Source organism: Triticum aestivum, chromosome 4D (genome assembly GCF_018294505.1).
Source record: "Triticum aestivum cultivar Chinese Spring chromosome 4D, IWGSC CS RefSeq v2.1, whole genome shotgun sequence".
In the NCBI taxonomy this organism is placed as follows: domain Eukaryota; kingdom Viridiplantae; phylum Streptophyta; class Magnoliopsida; order Poales; family Poaceae; genus Triticum; species Triticum aestivum.
Window position 1 is genome coordinate 472,596,424 of NC_057805.1, and position 23,156 is coordinate 472,619,579.

At 42.5% G+C, this 23,156-nt stretch overlaps 1 non-coding gene across 1 annotated transcript; it reads left to right on the plus strand.

Moving 5' to 3' along the window:
- Nucleotides 1-1,048: 1,048 nt before the first annotated feature.
- On the plus strand, nucleotides 1,049-1,122 carry TRNAM-CAU (transfer RNA methionine (anticodon CAU)). Its single transcript has one exon. It is a non-coding gene; the product is annotated as a tRNA-Met (tRNA).
- Nucleotides 1,123-23,156: the final 22,034 nt, after the last annotated feature.

A 23,156-nucleotide genomic window follows, 5' to 3' on the forward strand; every position in this document is an offset into this window, starting at 1 on the left:
AAATTTTGATACTACAAAATAGGAAGAGTAAACCAGGACGGAGGTAGTACTTGCTCTTAGGGTAACCATAGAGTTACTGGAGTAGTCTAAGTTACTTTCCACTATGACTAGCCTAGGCTACTATAGTAGTACAACAAAAAAACGATGCAGGTGATCACGTGAGAAAAAATACTAAAAACATTTCTTTTGGTGCAGTGCGTAGATGCAGTTTTGAACACTACACTTGTCATCGTAATTTGGGAAAATTACGAAAAAATTGAGCTCCGTTGTGATTACCGTTTACTAATAGGAAAGAAGTTTCACCTCGATGAGTAGCTTCTCCGTGCACGGAAAGCATGTAAGGAATCCAACAACCTGTTTTCTGGTGGGGTGCATATCTATATGGCCGGACATTGACTGGCACTGCACCTGGCACCAACGGAATTTGGTGGTCACAGGCACGACAAGGGGGTAATTCCTTTGGCTCCCGGAAGCAAGAATCACCGTCTAGAGTGCCTTGCGCACTCAAGAACAAGCAAGGGATGAGCGCTTTGTTGCTAAAGCGGATACGTTTTCTTGCTGGGGAAGGCTAGTTTGATCGAGGATTGGAGAGGAGGGAGAGGTGGATAAAAACCTCGGGATGGATTTTGGAGTCTTTGTGCGAGCCGTATGCGGTGAGAGTCGCACGTACGGTAAGGAGGGGGTGGTATTCCTTCTCGAGCTTCTATTTCTTCCGTTAAGGGAGATTCGGGAAAAGAGGAGCGACCTGTTGGTTCACCAAACCCCGACCCAATGTCACACGTTCTCCAGGTCCGAAGGGATCCAGTGCCCAACTACCTTCGTTTATTTTGTTAATTCCAAATTGCATTCAAATCCATTCTTTCTCATAACTTGAGAATATGTACAGCGCAGAACAGAAAAGAAGGCAGATTTGATGAGTTGTAGGGGCGGACCCACTTCCACTGATTTCTTGTGGGAAGGTTCTATAAGGGAAGAAGAATCAGAGCTGTGACCTGGTAACCTTGATTTCTTTCGGAACGGGAAGAGGGAAAGACAGATCAGGGGAAGAAGCGGGGTAGAGGAATTGGTCAACTCATCAGGCTCATGACCTGAAGACTGCAGGTTCGAATCCTGTCCCCGCCTAATCATAGTCAAAATCTGAGTTTGATCCTGGAGAATACCCACTACCGCTGGCAGGCCAGCCGGGCCGTGAGCGCGGTGGGAACGGGCTTCCCAAAAAGCGAGCCCCGGCCCGGGTCAGCATAGAATGGGGGGACTTTTTGAAATAATTCTATCTCTGTTTGCTAAGTATGTCAATTTCTCCTTAGTAACAAGGCCAAAACCGGGGTTTTACAAGTTTTGACTCATTTTTGACCCGTTTGGATCATCCCGATCGTGTGATCCAGATTGGGGCCGATAGATTTTATTGCCAAGATCTTCACTGTGCGCATAGACTGGGTCAAGCTTGTGGGAATCATTTTCTGGAAGACGGTCATAAATACATCAAGAAGAAATTTAAAAATGTGAATTTCAAGAAGACGAAGAAGAAGATGAGTGTTGTACCTGAATGATTACGGATGCAATAAAGAGTTCGGAGAATTTGGCAGACGAGTGCACCAATGCTGTCAATTTCGGCGCGTCAATGACCCTGATTTTTGTTGGACCTTCTAGATCCGATACAAGCAATCTCTCAAGGAAAGGCGCATTCTCAATGACCATAACGTGGAACAGCTGGAGTGATCTCTTCCCAATTGATGTCTTGTTGCGGGGCCAGCAAGACACATAAATCCATCGGAGATTCGTCGAGGCGATGTGAAGGCTAATGAACCCATGGATCTACTCAAGACGAAGGTACTCGAGCGCAGTACAGCTGCAGAGCAGGTGCTCCATAGCCTTCTTCGAGATGACAACGTCGAAGAGGTCAAGCTGCTTGAGTTGAGGGAGAAGAAGGGCGGGCGCGACATTAATCTGGGGAAGGTAGCAGGAGCTGAAGCTGGCGCGGCGCACCGTTGGCGCGAGGCGGAGCGCGGACGGCGGCAGAGAGCGACATCGTCCAGCTTCAAAGCTGAGCTCCTCGAGCTAATCTAGGGCGGGGGATAAGAACCACTCGTCTTACTTGGGTTGGACCTTGCAGTTGGTACTGAACATGCGGATGTCAAGGCGTCTGGCTGGCCCAGGGTGCGATGAAAGGATCTTGGAGACTGCGGCCATGCGTTTGCAATCCCCGTCGCAGAGGCAGCTGTCGACGGTGAGGTTGAGGGGGACGCGGCGCCAGAGGGGGCACCACCGCCGCGATAGCAGGGCGGTCCGCACGGCAGATTTGGTGGGGAGGAGGCCGATGATGACGAGCAGCATGTCGTCGGGGAGGCTGCTGATGAAGTCCAGGCTCGCCGGATGCGGTTTTGGCTCGAGCCGCCTCCGCTTGTTGGCTGCCTCACCGTCCATCTCAACCAGCGGCAACGCCGGTGTACACATGTGCTGGTGTGTGTTGTGTGCTGGGTGTGCGCGAGTGCGTCCTTCTGTGCATGCCGTCGCGCAGTGGTGAATTGTACGCGAGTGCGTCCTTCACGCGGAAGAAGTGTGTCCTCAATGCGCCCTCAATTTACTAGCGTGTAGGGTGCTACTCCGAGTGGTTTCAACTTTGTTTACTTCACCGCGTGTCAGATGGGCCTCTAGTTTACTTATTTTCACCAACTGCCACATGGGCCAGCACACGAAGATACAGAACACGAGCTGACAAGGCAGCATGTGGACTGGTTGACCGGTCAACTAAACAATATACGGAGCTATACGCTGACACAGTGAGCATATAATCCGTCGGTATAGAGTGTTCGAGTGAGAGGGGAGGCCCGTGAGAGTAGCAGAGAGAGAGAAAGAGAAAGAGCTACTCCCTCTGTTCGATAATGTAGTTCTAACATTTTTTAAAAAGTCAAACTTTTGAAACTTTGACCAAGTTTATAAAGAAATTACTTATATCTACAATACCAAAGATAAATGATAGTATGAAGTAAGTACATGTTGTGATGAATCTAATGATCGTTCGAGATGTAAATGGTTTTCTCCACATATACCTGGTCAAACTTTTCTGAGGTTTGACTTTTCAAAACATCCATATGCTTATGGACGTGAGAGAGTCCCTAACTAGAGAGAGAGAGAGTGAAATAGAAAGAGTGAGTGAAAAAAGTGTGTGTGCGTGTGTGAAAGAGACATGGACAACACTCGATAAAAGTCGAGAAAAAACGTGTGTGTCTTATGCAAACATATCACACATGCATCTTTGACAACGGAAGCAAGGTGAGGAGATAGTGTGTGGTTGTTTGCAACCGAGAGAGCAAGACCCCTAGCACGTGGCCAAGAGGGGTCTGACAAACAAGGGAGAGAGGTCGAGAGAGACGTACGGAGAAAATGCAGACATGGGGAGGAGAGAGTGTATGTTTGTCATAGAGAGATCCCCTGGAGATCGTGATGGGACTACATGGGTGGGAGATCGAGTGACAAGGTGTGTGCGCGATAGAAGATACCCCGAGAGATATCGAGATAGACGTATGGATGGAAGGAGACAATACGTGTGTTCCTGGTGGCTAGTGAGAGATAATCATACTTAGGGGGGGAGTGCTTGCGCCTATGATGGAGTGAGGGATTATGGTACTTATTAGGGGGGTGCATGTCACATAGAGAGAGAACAAGGGCGGAGAGTGTTGGATGGGTCTATATGTATAGCGCGAGCGAGACATGTGTATGTGTGAACCAGGGAGATATAAAGTTTGAGAGAGATTGAGGAGCCCCGATAAGGCAAAGTGGTGCGTCAGATAGCTGAGAGGGGGAAAGAGATATTCCATCCGCTCGATAATGCAGTGCGTGTAAATTTTTTAGAAGTCAAACTTTGGAAACTTTGATCAGGTTTATGCAAATGTTATTTATATCTACAATACCAAAGATACATCATACAAAACTACATCTCATGGTGAATCTAATGGTATATGTTTGCCGTTCTAGATGTAATTGTTTTTCTCCACGTACATGGTCAAACTTTGTGATGTTTGACTTTTCAATAAATCAGTATGCTATGGACCGAGGAGAGTGCCTAAGTCGAGAGAGATCAAGTGCGTGTGAAGGAGAATGAGTAAGTGTGCAAAAAGAGTATGTGTGTGAAAGAGAAAGTGACAACAAATGATAAATTAGAGAGAGTGTGTGTTTTTTCGTTTCTTAGGCGAACATCTCACGCATGCATCTCCGAGATAGAAAAGCGAGGCGAGGAGATACATGAAGATAGCTAGTGTGTGATTGTTTGCAACGGAGAGAGACACCCCTATAGCACATGTCCAATAGAGGTCTGGCCAACAAGGAACAAAGGTCGAGAGGGACACCTGGAGAACATGGACGCATGGGGAGGGCGAGAGGGTGTGTTTGTGATAGAGAGATCCCCTCGAGATCGTGAGGGGACTATATGGGTGGGAGATCGAGGGAGGTGTGTGCGCGATAGAAAGATGCCCCGAGAGAAATCGAGATAGACCATGCACATCTTTGTGATGGAGACTAAGATTAGCTAGTCATATACATATAGGGGGGACTGCGTGTGCGTGAGAGACCATCATACTTGGCTAGCTAGGCATGAGATTGTGTGTGTGTGTGCGTGAGATGGAGAGAGAACGAGGGAGAGAGATAGAGTTTTAGATGGGCCTATCGAGTGCGAGTGAGATATGCATGTGTATGTGTGACCCAGGTAGATGGAGAGTTTGAGAGAGGGGGGAGAGCTCCGAGACGACAGAGTGATGCGTGAGAGAGTTACAGGCAACGAGCGAAGGAATTTGTGTGCGTACGATGAGTGCACCCAAGATATCTAGCTTGGACTAGAGAATCATACATAGTGTGCGAGAGAGACCTATAGATGGAGTATATATGCATGCGAACTAGAAAGACCCCCCCCACACACACACACACAAAGAGAGAGAGAGAGATGGAGAAAAAGCGAGAGGGGCCAACAAGGTTTGTGTGTTGGATGCGCGCGATAGAATTGAAGATTGTCGGCGAGAGAGAGAGAGAGAGAGAGAGAGAGAGCAGGAGTCCGGGAGAGGGGGAGGTCGCGTTTTATGCATCAAAGACTGATATAAACCATGTTTCGATATAAACTTGCATTCAAATATTTAAATTGGAGAACATGTTGTCTGCAATCCACACATGAACGGATATATGCGTATATCAAACAAGTTCATTAATTTGACTTTCAACATGTTCATGGAGTACTATAATACTGTACAACATGCTACTCGATTGAGGTGTTCAATTTTGGATTTAGTTCACTATTTTGACCTGGTGAACGAGCTATTTCATTGAATCGAGATATTTCATTTTGCATTTGATTCCCGTTTTTGAGTGGGTCAACTATTTGTCATATAGTAAATCGCTAGCAACGAGCATGTAAAAACACATTACTCCCGAGCATCATCTCTCCATCTAAAAAAGAAGTGGCAAGCTAATATTTCAAAATTTGATTCGAATCGACTTGGTAAGGTACATGTGGATGATCGTTCTCCCAAATTTTGAACGAACCGTTAAACATCCTCTGCTCGGTGGAATTCGCCCGAGCAAATAAATGGGAGACGCGAAATTACCGTCCTATGTGGGACATGCATCAATTGGCCCGTTATACATCGAGGGTAGGTTCGTAACTTCATCCCAGCGCGCCTTCTCCTCGGCCGAAATGACATGTGCCGAATAATTCATAAACCATGGTCGGCAAAACACACTCTCCTCGCCCAAAATAGCTCGCGCCCACTATTTCAAAACACGCTCTCCTCGCCCGAAATTGCTCGCGCCCACTATATTTCAAAACACGCCCTCCTCGCCCGAAATCGCTCCCGCCCACTATTTGGGGAGAAACAAAGTTACTCTACTATCCCCGACCCTCAGTACACAGACCCAAGCCGAGAAGCCTAAAGGCAGGGGTAGAACTGTAACTCCCCCTCAAATTTCCGACAAATGCGTCCGTAAAACATGGTTCCACTCCCCTCCCAATTCCCACACCCCATTCATACCTCGTGGGCGCCAAATCACCTTCTCCCCGGAAGCTCCCTTCTCCCGAGCCGCGAAACCTCAGGCCCTCCTCCATGGCGCCCCCCACCGCACCAATTTCACAGCGGCCCTCCTCCCTAATGCCGGAGACGCTGTCCATTTGCCGTCGTGCACTGGGCCGTGTGCCTCTTACTCCGTGTTGCTTGAGCTGCCTCGACGACGGCCGCGTTGATACGTCTCCAACATATCTATAATTTTTGATTGTTCCATGCTATTATATTATCTGTTTTGGATGTTTATGGGCTTTACTAAACACTTCTATATTATTTTTGGGACTAACCTATTAACCGGAGGCCCAGCCCAAATTGTTGTTTTCTTGCCTATTTCAGTGTTTCGAAGAAAAGGAATATCAAACGGAGTCCAAACGGAATGAAACCTTCGGGAGAGTTATTTTTGGAACGGAAGCAATCCAGGAGAATTGGAGTAGACGTCAGGGAAGCTTCGAGGTGGCCACGAGGCAGGGAGGCACGCCTGCCCCCCTGGGCGCGCCCCCACCCTCGTGGGCCCCTCGTGGCTCCCCTGACAGACTTATTTCGCCTATATATATCCATATACCCTAAAAACATTGGGGAACACAATAGATCGGGAGTTCCGCCGCCGCAAGCCTCTGTAGCCACCAAAATCCAATCAGGACCCTGTTCCGGCACCCTGCCGGAGGGGGAATCCCTCACCGGTGGCCATCTTCATCATCCCGGCGCTCTCCATGACGAGTGATACGTCTCCAACGTATCTATAATTTTTGATTGTTCCATGCTATATTATATTCTGTTTTGGACATTATTGGGGTTTATTATACACTTTTATATTATTTTTGGGACTAACCTATTAACCGGAGGCCCAGCCCAGAATTGTTGTTTTTTGCCTATTTCAGAGTTTCGCAGAAAAAGAATATCAAATGGAGTCCAAACGGAATGAAACCTTCGGGAACGTGATTTTCGGAACGAACGTGATCCAGAGGACTTGGACCCTACGTCAAGACATCAACCAGGAGTGCACGAGGTAGGGGGTGTGCCTACCCCCCTGGGCGCGCCCTCCACCCCCGTGGGCCCCCTGTTGCTCCACTGACGTACTCCTTCCTCCTATATATACCTACGTACCCCCAAACTACCAGATACGGAGCCAAAAACCTAATTCCACCGCCGCAACCTTATGTACCCGTGAGATCCCATCTTGGGGCCTGTTCCGGAGCTCCGCCAGAGGGGGCATCGATCATGGAGGGCTTCTACATCAACACCATAGCCTCTCCGATGATGTGTGAGTAGTTTACCTCAGACCTTCGGGTCCATAGTTATTAGCTAGATGGCTTCTTCTCTCTTTTTGGATCTCAATACAATGTTCTCCCCCTCTCTTGTGGAGATCTATTCGATGTAATCTTCTTTTGCGGTGTGTTTGTTGAGACCGATGAATTGTGGGTTTATGATCAAGTTTATCTATGAACAATATTTGAATCTTCTCTGAATTCTTTTATGTATGATTGGTTATCTTTGCAAGTCTCTTCGAATTATCAGTTTGGTTTGGCCTACTAGATTGATCTTTCTTGCAATGGGAGAAGTGCTTAGCTTTGGGTTCAATCTTGCGGTGTCCTTTCCCAGTGACAGTAGGGGCAGCAAGGCACGTATTGTATTGTTGCCATCGAGGATAACAAGATGGGGTTTATATCATATTGCATGATTTTATCCCTCTACATCATGTCATCTTGCTTAAAGCGTTACTCTGTTCTTATGAACTTAATACTCTAGATGCATGCTGGATAGCGGTCGATGTGTGGAGTAATAGTAGTAGATGCAGGTAGGAGTCGGTCTACTTGTCTCGGACGTGATGCCTATATACATGATCATACCTAGATATTCTCATAACTATGCTCAATTCTGTCAATTGCTCAACAGTAATTTGTTCACCCACCGTAAATACTTATGCTCTTGAGAGAAGCCACTAGTGAAACCTATGGCCCCCGGGTCTATTTTCCATCTTATTAATCTTCCAACACTTAGTTATTTTTATTGCTTCTACTTAGTTATTTTTATTGCTTCCTATTTTACTTTGCATCTTTATCATAAAAATACCAAAAATATTATCTTATCATATCTATCAGATCTCACTCTCGTAAGTGACCGTGTAGGGATTGACAACCCCTTATCGCGTTGGTTGCGAGGATTTATTTGTTTGTGTAGGTGTGAGGGACTTGTCCGTGGCCTCCTACTAGATTTATACCTTGGTTCTCAAAAACTGAGGGAAATACTTACGCTACTTTGCTGCATCACCCTTTCCTCTTCAAGGGAAACCCAACGCAGTGCTCAAGAGGTAGCAAGAAGGATTTCTGGCGCCGTTGCCGGGGAGTCTACGCAAAAGTCAACATACCAAGTACCCATCACAAACCCTTATCTCCCGCATTACATTATTTGCCATTTGTCTCTCGTTTTCTCTCCCCCACTTCACCCTTGCCGTTTTATTCGCCCTCTCTTTTCCGTTCGCCTCTTTACCGCTCGCTTGGTCGTTATGGCTAGTCCCCTTTCTTCTCCATTGTCTCCCGAGAATGAAGTTCTTGATTTTAAGCAAAGGGAGGGAGAAAATCTAAAAGACGCTTGATATAGAATTTGCAATGCTCAAAATAGATCTACCAGGAAGCAATCCACTTCCGTTCTTCTCCGCAATTTTTATGTAGGCGTTACTCCTTGGTACAGATATATCCTTGATACCATTACCGGAGGGAATTTCTTGGGTAGCCATACTTTTGATTCTTATAATGCTATGATAATTTGTTTGGCTCACCCCCTCTTTTGGTTAATGGAACTATGTTAACTTTGGAGCATGTAATGCAAAGACTTGAAATTATTGAAAATAAAGTTGCTACCGTAGAGTTAATTGAAAATTTGGATAAAAAGATTCGCAACCGAATTACCCAATATGGATCTAAAGTAGGAGTCACTTTGAAAAATATTAAGGAGAAGGAACCCATAGTTAATGAGAAAATAAATCAGGATTTGACTAGAATTGATAAACTTGAGAATATCATTACCAACTTGGGAACCGCTTTTTCTTCCGTAAAGAATACTACAAGTCCTCCAACTAAAATTGCCAAGCTTATGCATGTTCCTAAAAGTAAGGGTGAATCCTCTAGTAAGGAAACTGCGGATCTCAAATCTATAAGTATTCATCCCAATCTTTTTACTATTATTAAGGAACCATTTGCTACAAATGAATTTTTCGATCTTGTGCCCAAAAGTTTTATAATTAATAAAAAGAAAGAAACTTCTAAGGATGATAGATGCCTCATTGAAGAATTGCCTACCAAAGATGGCAATACCTAGATCTATCCTTGCTTTTATGCCTAGCTAGGGGCATTAAACGGTAGCACTTGTTGGGAGGCAACCCAATTTTATTTTTAGTTTTTTGCTTTTTGCTTCTGTTTAGGAATAAATATTTTTTATAGCCTCTGGTTAGATTTGTTTTTATGTTTTAATTAGTGTTTGTGACAAGTTAAACCTATAGGATCTTCTTGGATGATAGTTATTTGATCTTGCTGTAAATTCCAGAAACTTTCTGTTCAAGAAAACAATTGTTAAAAATCACCAGAACGTGATAAAATATTGATTCCAATTGCTGCTGATCAATAAACAAATTGTCTAGGTCGTCCTAATTTGGCTGGCATTTTGGGGTTTCAGAAGTTTGCGTTAGTTACAGATTACTACAGACTGTTCTGTTTTTGACAGATTCCGTTTTTCGTGTGTTGTTTGCTTATTTTGATGAATCTATGGCTAGTAAAGTTTATAAACCATAGAGAAGTTGGAATACAGTAGGTTTAACACCAATATAAATAAAGAATGAGTTCATTACAGTACCTTGAAGTGGTCTTTTGTTTTCTTTCGCTAACGGAGCTCACGAGATTTTCTGCTGAGTTTTGTGTTGTGAAGTTTTCAAGTTTTGGGTAAAAGATTTGATGGATTATGGAAAAAGCAGTGGCAAGAGCCTAAGCTTGGGGATGCCCATGGCACCCCAAGATAATCTAAGGACACCTAAAATCCAAAGCTTGGGGATGCCCCGGAAGGCATCCCCTCTTTCGTCTACTTCCATCGGTAACTTTACTTGGAGCTATATTTTTATTCACCACATGATATGTGTTTTGCTTGGAGCGTCTTGTATGTTTTGAGTCTTTGCTTTTTAGTTTACAACAATCATATTTGCTGTACACACCTTTTGAGCGAGACACACATGATTCGGAAATTATTAGAATACTCTATGTGCTTCACTTATATCTTTTGAGTTATATAGTTTTTGCTCTAGTACTTCACTTATATCTTTTAGAGCACGGTGGTGGTTTTGTTTCATAGAAACTATTATTCTCTCATGCTTCACTTAGATTATTTTGAGAGTCTTAAACAGCATGGTAATTTGCTTAAATAATCCTAATATGCTAGGTATTCAAGACTAGTAAAAACTTTTTTATGAGTGCATTGAATACTAAGAGAAGTTTGATGCTTGATGATTGTTTTGAGACATGGAGGTAGTGATATCAAAGTTGTGCTAGTTGAGTAGTTGTGAATTTGAGAAATACTTGTGTTGATCTTTGCAAGTCCCGTAGCATGCACGTATGGTAAACGTTATGTAACAAATTTGAAACATGAGGTGTTCTTTGATTGTCCTCCTTATGAGTGGCGGTCGGGGACGAGCGATGGTCTTTTCCTACCAATCTATCCCCCTAGGAGCATGCGCGTAGTGCTTGGTTTTTGATGACTTGTAGATTTTTGCAATAAGTATGTGAGTTCTTTATGACTAATGTTGAGTCCATGGATTATACGCACTCTCACCTTTCCATCATTGCTAGCCTCTTCGGTACCGTGCATTTCCCTTTCTCACATTGAGAGTTGGTGCAAACTTCGCCGGTGCATCCAAACCCCGTGATATGATACGCTCTTTCACACATAAACCTCCTTATATCTTCCTCAAAACAGCCACCATACCTACCTATTATGGCATTTCCATAGCCATTCCGAGATATATTGCCATGCAACTTTCCACCGTTCCGTTTATTATGACATGCTTCATCATTGTCGTATTGCCTTGCATGATCATGTAGTTGACATCATATTTGTGGCAAAGCCACCATGCATAATCTTCATACATGTCACTCTTGATTCATTGCCCATCCCGGTACACCGCCGGAGGCACTCATATAGAGTCATATTTTGTTCTAGTATCGAGTTGTAATCTTTGAGTTGTAAATAAATAGAAGTGTGATGATCATCATTAATAGAGCATTGTCCCAATAAAAAAAGGGAAATAAAAAGGGACAATGCTACTATCCTTTTTCCACACTTGTGCTTCAAAGTAGCACCATGATCTTCATGATAGAGAGTCTCTTGTTTTGTCACTTTCATATACTAGTGGGAATTTTTCATTATAGAACTTGGCTTGTATATTCCAACAATGGGCCTCCTCAAGTGCCCTAGGTCTTCATGAGCAAGCAAGTTGGATGCACACCCACTTAGTTTCTTTTGTTGAGCTTTCATATATTTATAGCTCTAGTGCATCCGTTGCATGGCAATCCCTACTCCTTGCATTAACATCGATGGGCATCTCCATAGCTCATTGATTAGCCTCGTTGATGTGAGACTTTCTCCCTTTTTGTCTTCTCCACATAACCCCCATCATTATATTCTATTCCACCTATAGTGTTATACCCATGGCTCACGCTCATGTATTGCGTGAAAGTTGAAAAGGTTTGAGATTACTAAAGTATGAAACAATTGTTTGGCTTGTCATCGGGGTTGTGCATGATGAGAGCATTCTTGTGTGACGAAAATGGAGCATGAATAAACTATATGACTTTGTAGGGATGAACTTTCTTTGGCCATGTTATTTTGAGAAAACATAATTGCTTAGTTAGTATGCTTGCAGTATTATTATTTTTATGTAAATATTGAACTTTTATCTTGAATCTTTCGGATCCGAATATTCATACCACAATTAAGAAGAATTACATTGAAATTAGCCAAGTATCATTCCACATCAAAAATTCTGTTTTTATCATTTACCTACTCGAGGACGAGCAGGAATTAAGCTTGGGGATGCTTGATACGTCTCCAACGTATCTATAATTTTTCATTGTTCCATGCTATATTATATTCTTTGGACATTATTGGGCTTTATTATACACTTTTATATTATTTTTGGGACTAACATATTAACCGGAGGCCCAGCCCAGAATTGTTGATTTTTGCCTATTTCAGAGTTTCGCAGAAAAAGAATATCAAACGGAGTCCAAACGGAATGAAACCTTCGGGAACGTGATTTTCGGAACGAACGTGATCCAGAGGACTTGGACCCTACGTCAAGACATCAACCAGGAGGGCACGAGGTAGGGGGCGCGCCTACCCCCCTGGGCGCGCCCTCCACCCTCGTGGGCCCCTGTTGCTCCATCGACGTACTCCTTCCTCCTATATATACCTACGTACCCCCAAACTACCAGATACGGAGCCAAAAACCTAATTCCACCGCCGCAACCTTCTGTACTCGTGAGATCCCATCTTGGGGCCTGTTCCAGAGCTCCGCCGGAGGGGGCATCGATCACAGAGGGCTTCTACATCAACACCATAGCCTCTCCGATGATGTGTGAGTAGTTTACCTCAGACCTTCGGGTCCATAGTTATTAGCTAGATGGCTTCTTCTCTCTTTTTGGATCTCAATACAATGTTCTCCCCCTCTCTTGTGGAGATCTATTCGATGCAATCTTCTTTTGCGGTGTGTTTGTTGAGACCGATGAATTGTGGGTTTACGATCAAGTTTATCTATGAACAATATTTGAATCTTCTCTGAATTCTTTTATGTATGATTGGTTATCTTTGCAAGTCTCTTCGAATTATCAGTTTGGTTTGGCCTACTAGATTGATCTTTCTTGCAATGGGAGAAGTGCTTAGCTTTGGGTTCAATCTTGCGGTGTCCTTTCCCAGTGACAGTAGGGGCAGCAAGGCACGTATTGTAGTGTTGCCATCGAGGATAACAAGATGGGGTTTATATCATATTGCATGAGTTTATCCCTCTACATCATGTCATCTTGCTTAAAGCGTTACTCTGTTCTTATGAACTTAATACTCTAGATGCATGCTGGATAGCGGTCGATGTGTGGAGTAATAGTAGTAGATGCAGGCACGAGTCGGTCTACTTGTCTCGGACGTGATGCCTATATACATGATCATACCTAGATATTCTCATAACTATGCTCAATTTTGTCAATTGCTCAACAGTAATTTGTTCACCCACCGTAAATACTTATGTTCTTGAGAGAAGCCACTAGTGAAACCTATGGCCCCCGGGTCTATTTTCCATCTTATTAATCTTCCAACACTTAGTTATTTTTATTGCTTCTACTGAGTTATTTTTATTGCTTCCTATTTTACTTTGCATCTTTATCATAAAAATACCAAAAATATTATCTTATCATATCTATCAGATCTCACTTTCGTAAGTGACGTGTAGGGATTGACAACCCCTTATCGCGTTGGTTGCGAGGATTTATTTGTTCGTGTAGGTGTGAGGGACTCGTGCATGGCCTCCTACTGGATTGATACCTTGGTTCTCAAAAACTGAGGGAAATACTTACGCTACTTTGCTGCATCACCCTTTCCTCTTCAAGGGAAAACCAACGCAGTGCTCAAGAGGTAGCAACGAGGAGGGAGTAGTTCACCCTCGGGGCTGAGGGTATGTGCCAGTAGCTATGTGTTTGATCTCTCTCTTTCGTGTTCTTGAGGTGGTATGATCTTGATGTATCGCGAGCTTTGCTATTATAGTTGGATATTATGATGTTTCTCCCCCTCTACTCTCTTGTAATGGATTGAGTTTTCCCTTTGAAGTAATCTTATCGGATTGAGTCTTTAAGGATTTGAGAACACTTGATGTATGTCTTGCATGTGCTTATCTGTGGTGACAATGGGATATCACGTGATTCACTTGATGTATGTTTTGGTGATCAACTTGCAGGTTCCATAACATTGTGAACTTATGCATAGGGGTTGACACAAGTTTTTGTCTTGACTCTCCGGTACAAACTTTGGGGAACTCTTTGAAGTACTTTGTGTTGGTTGAATAGATGAATATGAGATTGTGTGATGCATGTCGTATAATCATACCCACGGATACTTGAGGTGACATTGGAGTATCTAGGTGACATTAGGGTTTTGGTTGATTTGTGTCTTAAGGTGTTATTCTAGTATAAACTCTATGATAGATCGAACGGAAAGAATAGTTTCGTGTTATTTTACTACGGACTCTTGAATAGATCAATCAGAAACAATAACTTTGAGGTGGTTTCGTACCCTACAATAATCTCTACGTTTGTTCTCCGCTATTAGTGACTTTGGAGTGACTCTTTGTTGCATGTTGAGGGATATTTATATGATCCAATTATGTTATTATTGTTGAGAGAACTTGCACTAGTGAAAGTATGAGCCCTAGGCCTTGTTTCCTAGCATTGCAATACCGTTTACGCTCACTTTTATCATGAGATACCTTGCTGTTTTTATATTTTCAGATTACAAAAACCTATATCTACCATCCATATTGCACTTGTATCACCATCTCTTCGCCGAACTAGTGCACCTATACAATTTACCATTGTATTGGGTGTGTTGGGGACACAAGAGACTCTTTGTTATTTGGTTGCAGGGTTGTTTGAGAGAGACCATCTTCATCCTACGCCTCCCACGGATTGATAAACCTTAGGTCATCCACTTGAGGGAAATTTGCTACTGTCCTACAAATCTCTGCACTTGGAGGCCCAACAACGTCTACAAGAAGAAGGTTGCGTAGTAGACATCAAGCTCTTTTCTGGCGCCGTTGCCGGGGAGGTGAGTGCTTGAAGGTATATCTTTAGATCTTCCAATCGAATCTTTTTGTTTCTTGTTTTATCACTAGTTTAGTTTATAAAAGAAAACTACAAAAAAATGGAATTGAGGGTGCCTCATATGCTTCATCTTTTTAATGTCTTCCGTGAAAATAAGGATTCCGATAATTGTGCTCAATTGCTAGAGGAAGAATGCATTAGAATGTTTGCCACTAAATCTTTGAATGATGAGCATGATTGCAATGTTGTTAGTACGAATTCCTTGAATATTTGATGAAGATGATATGTTTTACCCCCCAAGTTTTGATGAGCAAATTTATTATGATGAAAGCATGCCTCCTATTTATGATGATTATTGTGATGACACGTATGCTATAAAGAATAAAGATAACCATGAAACTTGTCATCATGATTTTAATTTTCAATTGGATTATGCTTCACATGATAGTTATTTTGTTGAGTTATCTCCCACTACTTTTCATGAGAAGAAATTTGCTTATGTGGAGAGTAATAAAATTTATATGCTTGGGGATCATGAAAAGAATGCTTTATGTGCTGGTTATATGGCTGAATTTATTCATGATGCTACTGAAAATTATTATGAGGGAGGATTATATGCTTGTAAGAATTGCAATAATATCAAGTTTCCTCTCTATGTGATTATTGTTCACATAAGTTGTTTGCTCACAAAATCCCTATGCATAGGAAGTGGGTTAGACTTAAATGTGCTAGTCATATTCTTCATGATGCTCTCTTTATGTTTCAATTCTTATCTTTTAGGTGAGCATCATTGAAATCATCATGCCTAGCTAGGGGCATTAAACGTTAGCGCTTGTTGGGAGGCAACCCAATTTTATTTTTGTTCTTTGCTTTTTGCTCCTGTTTAGTAATAAATAATATATCTAGCCTCTGGTTCGATGTGGTTTTTTGTTTTAATTAGTGTTCGTGCCAATTAGAACCTTTGGGAAGACTTGGGTGAAGTCTTTTTGATCTTGCTGTAAAAAACAGAAACTTTAGCGCTCACGAGATTAGCTAAAACTTTTTACTGGAGAGTGCTATTTAGTTGATTCTTTTTGAAGATGATTAATAGACAAATTCCTCAGGTCCACCAATTTGTTTCAGAATTTTTGGAGTTCCATAAGTATACATTTGATACAGATTACTACAGACTATTCTGTTTTTGACAGATTCTGTTTTCTATGTGTTGTTTGCTTATTTTGATGAATCCATGAGTAGTATCGGAGGGTATGAACCATAGAGAAGTTGGAATACAGTATATATTACAACAATATGAATTTAGAATGAGTTCACAACAGTACCTAAGTGGTGATTTATTTTCTTATACTAACGGAGCTTACGAGTTTTCTGTTAAGTTTTGTGTTGTGAAGTTTTCAAGTTTTGGGTAAAGATTCGATGGACTACGGAATAAGGAGTGGCAAGAGCCTAATCTTGGGGATGCCCAAGGCACCCCAAGGTAATATTCAAGGATAACCAAGAGCCTAAGCTTGGGGATGCCCCGGATGGCATCCCCTCTTTCGTCTTCGTTCATCGGTAACTTTACTTGGAGCTATATTTTTATTCACCACATGATATGTGTTTTGCTTGGAGCGTCATTTTATTTCTTTTGTTTTGCTTACTGTTTGAATAAAATACCAAGATATGAAATTCTTAAATGTTAGAGAGTCTTCACATAGTTACATAATTATTCAACTACTCATTGATCTTCACTTATATCTTTTGGAGTAGTTTGTCGTTTGCTCTAGTGCTTCACTTATATCTTTTAGAGCACGGCGGTGGTTTTATTTTTAAGAAATAGATAAACTCTCATGCTTCACTTATATTATTTTGAGAGTCTTTTAGAACAGCATGGTAATTTGCTTTGGTTATGAAATTAGTCCTAATATGATGGACATCCAAGAGGGATATAATAAAAACTTTCATATAAAGTGCATTGAATACTATGAGAAGTTTGATTTCTTATGATTTTTTTGAGATATGAAGATGGTCATATTAGAGTAATGCTAGTTGAGTAGTTGTGAATTTGAGAGATACTTGTGTTAAAGTTTGTGATTCCCGTAGCATGCACGTATGGTGAACCGTTATGTGATGAAGTCGGAGCATGATTTATTTATTGATTGTCTTCCTTATGAGTGGCGGTCGGGGACGAGCGATGGTATTTTCCTACCAATCTATCCCCCTAGGAGCATGCGCGTAGTACTTCGTTTCGATAACTAATAGATTTTTGCAATAAGTATGTGAGTTCTTTATGACTAATGTTGAGTCCATGGATTATACGCACTCTCACCCTTCCACCATTGCTAGCTTCTCTAATACCGCGCACCTTTCGCCGGTATCATACACCCACCATATACCTTCCTCAAAACAGCCACCATACCTACCTATTATGGCATTTCCATAGCCATTCCAAGATATATTGCCATGCAACTTACCACCGTTCTGTTTATTATGACACGCTTCATCATTGTCATATTGCTTTGCATGATCATGTAGTTGACATTGTATTTGTGGCAAGGCCACCATTCATCATTCGTACATGTCACTCTTGATTCATTGCATATCCCGGTACACCGCCGGGGGCATTCATATAGAGTCATATTTTGTTCTAAGTATTGAGTTGTAAGTAAATAAAAGTGTGATGATCATCATTATTAGAGCATTGTCCCAGTGAGGAAAGGATGATGGAGACTATGATTCCCCCACAAGCGGGATGAGACTCCGGACGAAAAAATAAATAAAAGAGGGCAAAGAAGCCCAAATAAAAAAAAGGGAGAAAAAAGAGGCCATAAAAAAGAGAAAAAGGCCCAAACAAAAAATGATGAGAGAAAAAGAGAGAAGGGGCAATGCTACTATCATTTTACCACACTTGTGCTTCAAAGTAGCACCATGATCTTCATGATAGAGAGTCTCCTATGTTGTCACTTTCATATACTAGTGGGAATCTTTCGTTATAGAACTTGGCTTGCATATTCCAATGATGGGCTTCCTCAAAATGCCCTAGGTCTTCGTGAGCAAGCGAGTTGGATGCACACCCACTTAGTTTCTTTTGTTGAGCTTTCATACACTTATAGCTCTAGTGCATCCGTTGCATGGCAATCCCTACTCACTCACATTGATATCTATTGATGGGCATCTCCATAGCCCGTTGATACGCCTAGTTGATGTGAGACTATCTTCTCCTTTTTGTCTTCTCCACAACCACCATTCTGTTCCACCTATAGTGCTATGTCCATGGCTCACGCTCATATATTGCGTGAAGATTGAAAAAGTTTGAGAACATCAAAAGTATGAAACAATTGCTTGGCTTGTCATCGGGGTTGTGCGCGATTTAAATATTTTGTGTGATGAAGATAGAGCATAGCCAGACTATATGATTTTGTAGGGATAGCTTGCTTTGGCCATGTTATTTTGAGAAGACATGATTGCTTTGTTAGTATGATTGAATTATTATTGTTTTCATGTAAATATTAAACTTTTGACTTGAATCTTATGGATCTTAATATTCTTGCCACAATAAATAAAATTACATTGAAGAATATGCTAGGTAGCATTCCACATCAAAAATTCTGTTTTTATCATTTACCTACTCGAGGACGAGCAGGAATTAAGCTTGGGGATGCTGATACGTCTCCAACGTATCTATAATTTTTTATTGTTCCATGCTATTATATTATCTGTTTTGGATGTTTATGGGATTTAGTAAACACTTTTATATTATTTTTGGGACTAACCTATTAACCGGAGGCCCAGCCCAAATTGTTGTTTTCTTGCCTATTTCAGTGTTTCGAAGAAAAGGAATATCAAACGGAGTCCAAACGGAATGAAACCTTCGGGAGAGTTATTTTTGGAACGGAAGCAATCCAGGAGACTTGGAGTAGACGTTAGGGAAGCTTCAAGGTGGCCACGAGGCAGGGAGGCGCGCCTGCCCCCCTGGGCGTGCCCCCCACCCTCGTGGGCCCCTCGTAGCTCCCCTGGCCGACTTCTTTCGCCTATATATATCCATATACCCTAAAAACATCGGGGAACACAATAGATCGGGAGTTCCGCCGCCGCAAGCCTCTGTAGCCACCAAAAACCAATCGGGACCCTGTTCCGGCACCCTGCCGGAGGGGGAATCCCTCACCGGTGGCCATCTTCATCATCCCGGCGCTCTCCATGACGAGGAGGGAGTAGTTCACCCTCGGGGCTGAGGGTATGTACCAGTAGTTATGTGTTTGATCTCTCTCTTTTGTGTTCTTGAGGTGGTACGATCTTGATGTATCGCGAGCTTTGCTATTATAGTTGGATCTTATGATGTTTCTCCCCCTCTACTCTCTTGTAATGGATTGAGTTTTCCCTTTGAAGTAATCTTATCGGATTAAGTCTTTAAGTATTTGAGAACACTTGATGTATGTCTTGCATGTGCTTATCTGTCGTGACAATGGGATATCACGTGATTCACTTGATGTATGTTTTGGTGATCAACTTGCGGGTTCCATAACATTGTGAACTTATGCATAGGGGTTGGCACACGTTTTCGTCTTGACTCTCCGGTAGAAACTTTGGGGCACTCTTTGAAGTACTTTGTGTTGGTTGAATAGATGAATATGAGATTGTGTGATGCATGTCATATAATCATACCCACGGATACTTGAGGTGACATTGGAGTATCTAGGTGACATTAGGGTTTTGGTTGATTTGTGTCTTAAGGTGTTATTCTAGTACGAACTCTATGATAGATCGAAGGGAAAGAATAGCTTCGTGTTATTTTACTACGGACTCTTGAATAGATCGATCAGAAACAATAACTTTGAGGTGGTTTCGTACCCTATAATAATCTCTTCATTTGTTCTCCGCTATTAGTGACTTTGGAGTGACTCTTTGTTGCATGTTGAGGGATATTTATATGATCCAATTATGTTATTATTGTTGAGAGAACTTGCACTAGTGAAAGTATGAACCCTAGGCCTTGTTTCCTAGCATTGCAATACCGTTTACGCTCACTTTTATCATTAGTTACCTTGCTGTTTTTATATTTTCAGATTACAAAAGCATATATCTACCATCCATATTGCACTTGTATCACCATCTCTTCGCCGAACTAGTGCACCTATACAATTTACCATTGTATTGGGTGTGTTGGGGACACAAGAGACTCTTTGTTATTTGGTTGCAGGGTTGTTTGAGAGAGACCATCTTCATCCTATGCCTCCCACGGATTGATAAACCTTAGGTCATCCACTTAAGGGAAATTTGGTACTGTCCTACAAATCTCTGCACTTGGAGGCCCAACAACGTCTACAAGAAGAAGGTTGCGTAGTAGACATCACGCGTGAACCATACCGGAGCCGATTCACCCCCGCCGTTGTTCACGGCGCCGGAGCGGCTCCAACTTCGGATCCGTCCAGAGTCCCGGCGCTGCTTCCCCGTAGCCGTCGACCGTCGCGACATCGCTATTTCCCTGCCGCCGGTCGCCACCGCAACCGCGCCGGCCTCACCGACTCGGCCGCTGGACCTGCCTACTTCACCATGCCGCCAGATAGGTCGCACCCTCATCTCAAATCACTTAATTTAGGCGTCAGTTGTCTGAATTTTTATTCTGGGCCAATTGATTCCCAATGGGAAGCAACACCCCTCGAGGCGGCAGAGCTCCTAGGCTCCCGGTTGGCTGGTGTCTAATGTAAGGGTGCGGGGCCGCAAGTTCGCCGTGGAAGCAGCGCTTAGATGGCTATCTTAGAGTTGTGTGGGTTGAAGGTACTGCCGCCGCCGGATCTGGATGACGGGGAGTCTTTGTGGATTGGCCCGGGGCGGCGCAACCACGGCAGTGCGGTGGGACGGGGAGCGGGGTTTTGGCCGAGGCCACGGACAGCGGAGGCAAGCTGCTCTACCGTTGGTCGTTGGCTCTTCAGGGAAGATTCTTAACAGTGTCAGCCAGGAGGCACAAGACGGCCATCAAGCCATCCGGCGTAGATCGGATAGTACCAAAATAAAATAAAATCGTGTGACCCCAATTTAGTCATCAGTCAACAGACGTGTGACCACTCTCGTACCTTGCTATTGATCTCTTAGTGTATTTCTTCAGATCAAAGATATGTGTCGTTCTTAACATTATGTGTTATCTGCATCTTCAGCCACACCGTCTTCCGACTCACCGCAGCTGCTCCAACAAGGGAAGCATACACCAGAAGGGAGCTATAGTCCCCACTCAACAGTTCCCTGCATCGAATGCGCATGCCCGACATGGACAGCCACAACAACTGCAGGGCCATCGACAAGTCAGCACATGATGCTCACTCCTATGGATGGCGGCCAGATAGGTTGTACCCTCATCTTACTTGTGTGCAACATTTATGGCTTTGTTATTCATCTAAGCATGGAAAATAGATTATCACGTTTCACTATATATTCATGCTGATCTCTTACGGGTCTTGTTCAAGAGTTAACGTTGTTCCATAGTTCAGCTAAGATACTTGTTCTTTAGGTAACGTTGTTCCATAGTTATCATCCATCAGCCAATGCTATCCCACAGGCTGGTGATTATAGTATTATACCACTTCTAGTATTACCTATGTTGTTCTTTAATACTTTTGTGTGCCATCTAGTTAATCTCGAGTACAAACGATACATATTCTGTAGCTTTCATCTGTGTTCTCCCTTTAGTTTTTGAGACCTGTTGCTGCTAGTTAACCCTAGTCCTACTATTTATGTCGTCTCCTATAGGCACTCATTACATAAATCTAACTACTAGTTGTCTTCCATGCATGTCAGATATAATTGCACACACTGATATATCCACAAGAACCTCACGGAGCAATGTAAAGGCCAATAAACTTGATGTCAATGATACCCAATATGATGGAACATGTAAAGGCAGTTCTTCAGAAGACTTGCAGAAAGATGTTGAATCCTCTTCACCCCACAAGGTCCTTGCTCTAACTTGGCCCGTGATATGGGTACAACATGCATATAATGTCCTGGAGTGTATCTACTCTGTTGCAATGCCATGTGCTTAGCATGCTGATCATGCATGTAAATATGTCATGCCTTCCTGTTTTTCAGTACCTATTCCATTCATGATAACATGTTTTTAAATTCAAGTACTGTCATTCTACTCTATCGCAATGCCATCTGCTTAATTTGGACATCATGCTTCTGAATATCTTATGCATTTTTATTCATCAGTATGTACTTCATCTGTCTACCATACCATGTTTTTTTACATTGAAGTGTTTTTCTAGTGCTCTGTTGCAATGCCATCTTAGTTTCCCAATCATACATGTGTATGTTGCCTTAGTTTCTCTGTACATATTCCGCTAGCATACAGTTTTACATTCAACTAGTATTTTTTACTGTGTTGTCCTGTCGTATCCCTAGCTCTTACACCATACTCCCTTCGTCCGGATTACATGTTGCCGAAATGGATAAAAAAGGATGCATCTAGAACTGAAATACACCTAGACCCATCCATTTTTTCCGAATGGAGGGAATACATGTCAATATGCCATGCCTTTCTATTCTTCAGTACCTATTCCATCTCTCTGCTGTAGCATGTTTTATAATTAAAGCACCATTCTTCTATACAAGGCATGCAAGGGGAAGATGACTATGTTAGAATCTGAAGGGTTACAAACCAGGTCTTTGCAAAAGATCCAAACGCCAGGAGATAATAAACCAACTCCAGTTTTTATAGATACTGCTCCAGCACAGAAAAACCCAACTCCTACTGATAATAAGCAGATTCCAGTGGCCAAAGAACTAGTCCGCTCCAGTCCAGTAAAAATATGTCAACTCCATTCTAAGAAGCGTGTGCGTATCCTTGCATCATGAAATTTTATAGCATGCTGATCATATTTTCTACATGTTTCTTACCCATCTCTCTTTTAGAAAATAAGCTTAACAGATAGAAGAATTTCTGCACTGGTATCGTCTGTGAGGAAAGATTCTTGCGGGAATTCTCTGTGCTCCAATGCAGATGTAAGTACCTGTTGTATATCTGATCTAAATTTAGTTGTAGCAAAATGTATGATTAAAGGCCACAATGTTGATTTTTGTAAGGAAAACTGCCTGGTAGTTTTGCATCCTGAGCTGCATGAGTGTACTATCTCATATCAGTGGGTTTGATTACTTTGGTTCTGCAGTGGGTTTTCAGTATTTTTTTACTGTGTTGTCCTGTCGTATCCCTAACTTTTACATCATACTCCCTCCGTTCGGATTACATGTCGCAGAAATGGATAAAACTGGATGTATCTAGAACTGCAATACGCCTAGACCC